This window comes from Mustela nivalis (assembly GCF_964662115.1).
Source record: "Mustela nivalis genome assembly, chromosome: 5".
In the NCBI taxonomy this organism is placed as follows: domain Eukaryota; kingdom Metazoa; phylum Chordata; class Mammalia; order Carnivora; family Mustelidae; genus Mustela; species Mustela nivalis.
Window position 1 is genome coordinate 103756392 of NC_139024.1, and position 9049 is coordinate 103765440.

The following is a 9049-nucleotide window of genomic DNA, read 5'->3' on the forward strand; positions in this document are numbered from 1 at the left end:
TTTCAGAGTAAGAAAGTAGTTATTGCCATCATTTTAAGAAGCTAATATAAGTGAACCAAAACTTTATTTTTTTAACATTCCAATTCCAATTATAGATAAAAATGTAAAAATCACAAGTTAAATATAAGCAAATATGCTCACCAGGATATTAAAATAGTTTTTAGTCATAGGTGAGATTAGTTCTCAGGAATGCAAGGTAATTTAATAAATTTATGAATATAAATCTATGTTTAAGGGAAGATTTGAAGACTAACTCAGCCACTTACTGGACATTTAATTCTGTCAAGTTGCTGAACTTGACATGACTCCCTTTCTTTATTCATAATATAGGGCTAGTGTTACGTATCTCAAACAAGTGCTGTGAAGATTTAGGTTGATTAATGCTGTAAAACACTTAAGATAGTGTCTGGAAAATTGCAAGAGTTCACTCTTTTGCTCAGGCCCGTGGGGCCGGCAGGATGGGCAAGTGTCGCAGTCTCCTTACTGTCAGGAAGCTCCACAGCCACCGACAAGATCAGAAGTGGCATGATAAACCGTACAAGAAAGCCCTTGTGGGCACAGCCCTGAAGGCCAGCCCTTTTGGAGGCACGTCCCAGGCAAAAGGAATTGTGCTGGAAAAAGTAGGGGTTGAAGCCAAGCAGCCAAATTCTGCCATCAGGAAGTGTGTCAGGGTCCAGCTGATCAAGAATGGCAAAAAAAAATAACAGCCTTTGTACCCAAGGATGGTTGTTTGATTTTTATGAGGAAAATGATGAGGTTCTGGTTGCTGGATTTGGTCACAAAGGTTATGCTGTCAGTGACATTCCTGGAGTTTGCTTTAAGGTTATCAAAAGTAGCCAATGTCTCTCTTTTGGCCTTATACAAAGGCAAGAAGGAAAGACGAAGATCATAAATTTTGATAGCAAAAAAGTGATAATAATAAATTTTCATAAGCCTGAGTTAAAAAAAAAAGAAAGAAAATTGCAAGAGTTCAATATTTGCTAGCTGGTAGTAGTAGTAGTAGGAGGAGGAGTAATATTAGTAGTAATTGTTAATATATTTATCAGAAAAAGTATTAATAATTCAACACAATATATCATTTTCTAATAAACATAAGGATAAGCTGAAAAGACATCCCATAAAATTCAATACCTATTACTGAAAACTTAAAAAACAATAGGAAGATGATTAATTAACATAAGCTGAGAGAGAATATAGAGCTTAAACTAATGATTTGTAAAATATAATTAGTATAATATTATACTCATTCTTATTGATTCCAATACTCTCAATCATCTACCTCCTCGGCTCATAGGGCACTACATTTTAAAAACTATGTATAGATAGAAGAGTAGAGGATTTTGAGGGAGAATTGAGAAATCAGGCACATCATTTCTAACCACATTCTTTTGACCCACAGAACTCAGTCACCTGGTCCCCCCTAAAAATAGGCAGAATGATAAATGCAATGTAACAAAGAGAAAAATAAGATAATATTGGTGAGCCCATATGAGTGTCTCCACCACACATCTACTAATGCAAATGTTGAGATGTTTTCAATATCTTAATAATATAAACAGGGTAAGTTATGTTATTTTTCTTGTATATGAACATATCTCTAAGATATTTTTTACAAGCAGAATATAGATATTTAATATATTGAAGGGTATTTCCTAATTAGCCTCCAATCCTTTTTTTTCCTAAGTAAAGATTTTTGTAAGAGAAGTTTTAGGTTCATAGCAAAATTAAGATGACAGTATAGAGATTTCCCATATGCCCCCTGATCCCACACATACATGGCCTGTCCCATTAGCATCAACCCACCAGAGCGGTACCTTAATTACAATGGATGAGCATACATTGACACATCATTATCACCCAAAGCACGTAGTTTACATTATGGGTTCAGTCTTCGTGTTGCATATTCCATGGGTTTGGGCAAATGTTTAAGGGCATGTGCCCATCATTGTGCTATCATATAGTGTGTTCACTGCCCTAAAAATCCTCTGTACTCTACTTATTCATCTCCTCCACCCACCTCTTAGCAACCACTGATCTTTTTACTGTCTCCACAGTTTTGCCTTTTCCAGAATGCCATATAGTTGGAATAATATTATGAAGCCTTTCCAGATTGGCTTCTTTCACTTAATAATATGCATTTAAGTTTCCTTCATGTCTTTTCATAGCTTGATAGCTCACTTCTTTTTAGTGATGAATAATATTTCATCATGTAGATGTACCACAGTTTACTTATCCATTCACCTACTGAAAGCATCTTGGTTGCTTGTAAGTTTCAGCAATTATGAACAAAGCTGTTAGAAACATCTGTGTGCAGGTTTTTGTACTGATGTGTTTTCAGCCCCTGTGGGTAAATACCAAGGAACATGATTGCTGGATCGTATGTAAGAGTGTGTTTAGTTTTCTCCGAAACCACTAAACCATCTTCCAAAGTAGCTGTACCATTTTAAATTCCTACCAGCAATGAGTGAGGATTCCTGTTACTCCACATTCTCACCAGCATTTGGTGTTGTCAGTGTTCTAGATTTGTGTCCTTATTTTGTTCTGGTAAGTGCCTCTATTCCTTTTTTACTGATTTATGCTCCCATCAGTAATGTTATCAAGTCCCCATTTCTTCATATTTTCATAAAGATAGTGTGCTGTCAGACTTTTGGAGTTTTTGTTAATTTGATCATAGATGAAACACATTAGCAGTGTTGTTTAAATTTGCATTTATTTTATTATGAAAGAGATTGAGCATTTCATATCTTATGAAACATTTTTATTTCCTTCTTTATGAACTCTGCTCAGTCATTGGTGATGATAAGATACTCAACATCACTAATCATCAGGACAACGTAAATGAAAACCACAATGAGCTATCACTTCATACTTATTAGAATGGCTATTATCACACAAACAAGAAATAACAAGCATGGGTGAGGATGTGGAGAAAAGAGAACCCTCATGCAGTGATGATGGAAATGTAAATTTGTACTGCTACAATGGAAAACAATATGATCTTCCCTTCAAAATTAAAAGTGGAACTACCATATAATCCAGCAATCCTACTTCTAGGTATTTTTCCAAAGGCAATAACATCTCTACATTGAAGAGATATCGGATTCCCATACCAACTGCATTACATTAGCCATCTTGGATGCTAGACACTGTTCTCTTTAATACTTCCAGATAGTTCTTTCTTCAAGTCCTGGGTATCTTCACACCCATGAGCTAGTCATTTTGTTTTTATTGAACACTTGAGAGAGACCCTCTGTAGGGAACTTGCTGGAGTTCTTTTTCTGTACAGCTGTTTCCTCTTTGGTACTCTGTCCTGTGAACACAAGTTGCCTTAATCTCTCGGCACTGTCACCTCTACCTCCAGCTGAGTGCTCTCCCTGTACCTTAGCTTGGAACCTCTCTCTCAGCAGTCAAAGCAATGGAGTAAGCATAGAGCTCTCCTTTTTTGTTTTCAGTTTCTTGGAGATCATTGTCCATCATTACCTGATGTCTACCATTTTTTATTTTTTCAAGTGAACAAATCAAGTCCCTGTTTCTCTATCTCGGTGCAATGCAAAATTCTACAATTACAATTTTAAAATAGAAGCCAGATCATACTCGTTTTAGTCTGGATCCCAATCAGAAGTGCATGGCAAAAAAAAAAATTAGTAAAATTTAAAGAATGCTTATATTCAGAGAGGTTATTCATGGAGATTTGGTTGCACACTGAGAAGCCACAATAAACAGTATAACCATCCTAGGCTAATAGCAGCAGAGCTGCTACTAACCCTGGTCCCTTTGGGCCTAGGACATAAGGTATTTACTAGACCTCAGAAGGAGATCAAGTTAAGACGCCTTCCTTGAAAAAATGTGTGACCTGGGTGACTTAGTCATTAAGTGCCTGCCTTCAGCTAAGGTCATGATCCCAGAATCCTGGGATCGAGTCCCTTGCTTGGTGGGAAGCTTGCTTCTCCCTCTCCCACTCCACCTGTTTGTGTTCCCTCTCTTGCTGTCTCTCTCTGTCAAGTGAATAAATAGAATCTTTAGAAAAAATAAAATGTGAGACCTAAGGTAAAACTGAAAGGAGGAGCCAGAGAAATATACTAACATCACTCTCTTCTTTTTTTTTTTTTTTCCCACGAACTTAATCTAAATTAGAAGTCAAAGGCAAGAAAGAGTATAGAATAGCTTGCATAGGTCAGCTTCTCAAAGCAGAGCAAGGTGTATTTGCAAAGGAAATGGAAAATACCTAGCACAAGATAATTTTTGGCATGCTTTTATGCATGCAGTTGTGTAAACCCTGGTAAATCATGTTTGATTCTTTCATGTCCCCCACCACCCCATTCCAACTGGCCACAGATTCTGTAGATTCTACTTTTCAATCAGTTACATATTTATTGCTTCCTCTCCAACTTACTACTGTCACTACTGTTTTAATGAATGTTATCACTATGTTCCAGTGCACTTTGCCATAACCTCTTAAATACTTTCTTGGCCTTCCAGTTTTAATCCCCCTCTTTAGTCCATCTATTCTTTAGAAATAATGGGATTGATTTTCCTTTCTTTTTAATTCAGGCCTGATCACATCATTTCACAACTTTATATTTTCCCATGATTCAAACATTTCAGTGGGGATTTCAAGATGACCCATTTTCTGGATTCTACCATTGTCACCATCTGAAGCAAGAGGAAGACATAATAAAATATAAAATGTAAAGCTGGCTGTTTTTCATAAATTTCTCTTGAAAACTCCTATTCTCCTAATCCTTCAAATGTCATCAATCTCTCATTATAGTTATTACTAGGTTACCTTTTCCCCACAGTGCTGAACTAGCTTCTTATCTCAACCAACTGATGCCTCTTTAGCACTCATTAAACTAAGAATTACTTCTATTAATCTTTATATTATTTCTCTTAATAAAAGACTGATTTTTATGTAAGACATACCTTGTATCAACTTCAGATGCGAATTAGTTTCTCATGCTTAAAGTATTCAGGATCAATATTTAATTCACTTTATTGCTTAGTGAACTATCAATTAATTCAGTTTCTAATCCAATTTTTATTTTATGTGCTCAAGGAAACAGTTTATATAGTATCTTAACATTTTAAAATCTTGGTTGCAGAGTATATATTTGAACCATTTTTTAAATCTCAAATAAATACACAGAAATATTGTTCAAATGACACTTCATTTATCTAAATCAGTTTACAACCATAGAAGTTGTTTGCCGTGTTTAGAAAGGAACATATAACTTGGTGAACAATAATGAAAAAATTTGATGTGCACTTACAAGGCCTAGCTCCTAGCTCCAAGCTTTTCATTATAGTTCCTTCTTCACTAAAATTTAATTCTTTACAACATTACTTATCTTTATATTACATTCTCTCAAAAGTTTAATCATTTCTGAAATGTCTGAATCTTCATCTGATTCTACCACTTACTATCTGTGACCTTTGACATGTTTCTCTTGGGATCTGTTTCCTCATCTGTGAAATGTGAATAATAACTTCTACTTTAGGGCAATTTTGTGAGGAATAACTGAATTAATGCATCAAAATGCTTAGAACAATGTTTGGAATATAGGAACAATCTACAAGTGTTATTATTATTATGAAATCAGGTATAAATGCTTACTCTGTCTCCTCCTTCATAAGGCCAACAGTAAACCTGATTTGCACTACTGCTCCCCATCAATTTACATCTCATCGAAGACTTCACTCTCTCAATTATCTTATTTTTCCAGCACCTTCAATTTCTCCCTTGTTACTTGTTCTTTCTTACCAGCATTTAGATATCTTCAAATATTTATTTGACTGTAAACATGCCACTCAAACATGTTCCATGAGGATAAGTTCTTGTGTTCATTTTCTTTTTTATCACATCTCAGTGTCTAATATATAGTAGGTACTCAATAAATAATAATTAAATTAAGGATTGGAAAAATCATAAATTAATCATTTGAGCACTGAATGCTTTAGCTATCGACCTATTTCCCGCCAATGCTTCACAGACCAACATCTACATCTATTTTCATTTCCTACTCATTTCTCATTCCTCAGCAAACTGTTCTCTACTTCCTACATTTCACTTAAATGGTTGTTACCAATTAAGTTAAAATATATGTTGCATCAGGGGCGCCTGGCTGGCTCAGTCAGTAGAACATGTGACTCTTGATCTCAAGGTAGTAGGGAGTTTGAGTCCCATATTGGGCATGTAGAGATTATTTAAAAAAAAAAAAAAATATATATATATATATATACATACATATATATATATATATATAGTTGTATTTAACTTATGCCCTGGAAACAATACAAACCAATTCAAATTCAATATAAAGCAAGTTCATCCCTCTTAGGAAGTTAAGTTTTAAAAATGATAAAGTTTTCACTGTAAGGCAGACATAGGAAATCTTTAAATAATGTATTACAGAGATTCAGAGAAAAAGGATCTGATACTTAGACAGATACTGTAAGTAGGATGAGGAATGATAATGTGAGACAACAGAACAATGGAAAAAGAAGAGATCAAGACAAGATTTTTGCATTTACTGGAAACAAATGTAGCTAATAGCATCAGTGAGTCTGGAAATAGGCAATAAATAGCATGCGTGCTCCATAACTAGTATGAGGTATGGGGTAAAATCCTTGGGGGGAATGGAGTAAATGAGCAATAGACTTCAGAAAAAATGGGGTAACACTTCCATTTATAGCTATGGTGGGTTAGATGGCATTGATACCCTCCATGCTAAAGTAATATTCAAGCTACATATTTTACAAATGTACAACAACAATTTCGGGGAGTTATCCAGTAACCAATGAAAAGTTCTGATCCTAAAAGCAAGGAAAAACATAAGTTTAACAGATTTCTTTGTAAGGATTTTTTGCACATTCCAGCTAAGGAAAACAGAACCCAATTAAACAGTAAGTTTCCCTGGAGGGAAAAAACAGAGATTGCGGTTCAGGGATACCAAGAAAGTTGGGGGCAGGAATCAGAGGTCCCAGAATGTTAACCCTAAAAATCTCTGGAAAATTTTTTCAGAGCTTTTGCTTTTAGATGGCGTTTAATCTGTGAGTACATGGTTGGATCTCTGGAAAACTAGGAGAGAATAGCTACCAAGGATTAGAGAGCAGAGGAGAAATTCTTAGTGTACACAATAGTGAAGAGATACAGACAGGATTTTGGGTCCTTCTGGAACAGAGACACCTTATGAACAACTTAGGCTTTCGGTAGAAATTGAAGAAAGGACATATCACACAAATAAGGACTATGCCATTAAAGTAGGGATTGTGCTCTGGGAGTATGGGCAAACCAGAACTCTCCTCTCTAATAAAGCTTTAGAGCAATCCTTGATCAAATTAGTGTGATCCAATGGTAATGTAAGTAGACCCCAGAACAAAACTTAATACTATTTAGAGGATATTAAAATAACCCAAGAACTCTTCAAAGTATTTTCTAAAATATCCAGCAGATAATAAAAATAACTAGGTATATAAGGAAGCAGGAAAACACTATTCAATTTTGGAGAGATAAAACAGACCCAAAGACAATCCAGATACTGGATTTAGTGAACAACATTTTCAAAGTAAATATGTGTGTTTTAATTAGACAAAATAAAGGAACAATTAAAGAAAATATGGATCAAATATATGAGGGGGGAAGTTTCATCAGAGTTGAATAATGAATAGAAAATAGAAATTCTAAAACTAAAAATACAATTTCAGAACTAAAAAAATCATATGGTGGGATAAACTGTAGACTTTATAGAGCAGAAGACATGATTAATGAACATGAAGATAGAGCAACAGAAAAACACCAAAAGAAAAAAAAATGAATTATAAGAAACATATGGGACATGGTCATAAAAGACACAAAACAAAATATAAAAGACACACAGGATATGATCATAGTATCTAGGATATATATATATAACTGGAATCCCAAAGGGGAAAAGTGAAAAGAAATAGGATGAAATAAGATGGAAGCCTTTTTTTTTTTTTTTTTTTTTTAGAGATAGAGTAAGAGCACAGGTAAAGGGTAGAGGGAGAGAGAGACTGTTAAGCAGGTTCTATGCCCAGTTCAGAGCCCCATGCAGGGCTTGATCTCCTGGCCATGAGATCATGACTTGAGTTGAAAGAAAAAATAGGGCGCTTAACTGACTGAGCCACCCTAAGTGCTTTGGGATGAAAGCCATATCTGAAGAAATAATTGTAAAAATATTCAAAACTACAGGAAGAAAAGTATCAACTCCAAGATCCAAGTATTCCACAAATCTATATGAGGTTAAAAAACACACATTCACATACCCCCTTAGGCACATCATATTCACATTGCTGAAAATGTGAACACATAGCTAGGTGAAAAATACTCATTACTCCAAATAAGCGACAAAAGAAATTATGGATGCCAAAAGTCATGAGATGACATCTTCAAAGTGGTAGGGGAAGAAAAAAAATAATTTGAATTCAGAATTTTATTATTTAGCATAAATAGCATAAATGAAGATAAATTTCAGACATTTTTAGATGAAAACAGATAAGAAGCAAACAAAAAGTATAAACATTGTATCACTAGCAGACCTAAAGATTGTGAAGATTGTAGAGAATTATAGGTACAATAGGAAGTCAATAAAAACATAATAGACAGCTTTTATTTTTTGTTTGTTTTTAAAAATTATTTTAACTTGAGTATAGCTGACATGCCACTATACAGCACTATTACAATATCATTGACTATATTTCCTATGCTGTACTTTTTTTTCCCATGACCTACTTATTCCATAACTAGAGGCAACAGACAGCTTTTAATTAAATAATTCTCATTATATGAACGTAAGAATAAGTGTCATAACTGGGTTCTATTTGTAGGCAAAATAATTTGGCAAAATTAGATGATAAATACTTTAAAAGAAATTCTAGGAGAATATGATTATCTAGATAGACAGTTTCCTTAGTTATGATATAAAGTAATAGAAAATTGCTATTTAAATAATGAAATTTTTGGAGACTAAAAAGTCTTCAGAGCCCCATGAAGAATAACATGAAATAGAAGGTAGGCAAACGAGGCCAA

At 34.4% G+C, this 9049-nt stretch overlaps 1 pseudogene across 1 annotated transcript; it reads left to right on the forward strand.

The window, feature by feature from the left end:
* Positions 1–429: 429 nt before the first annotated feature.
* On the forward strand, positions 430–929 carry LOC309865486 (small ribosomal subunit protein uS12 pseudogene; annotated as a pseudogene). The gene has a single exon. The product of its transcript is annotated as a small ribosomal subunit protein uS12 pseudogene (transcript).
* Positions 930–9049: the final 8120 nt, after the last annotated feature.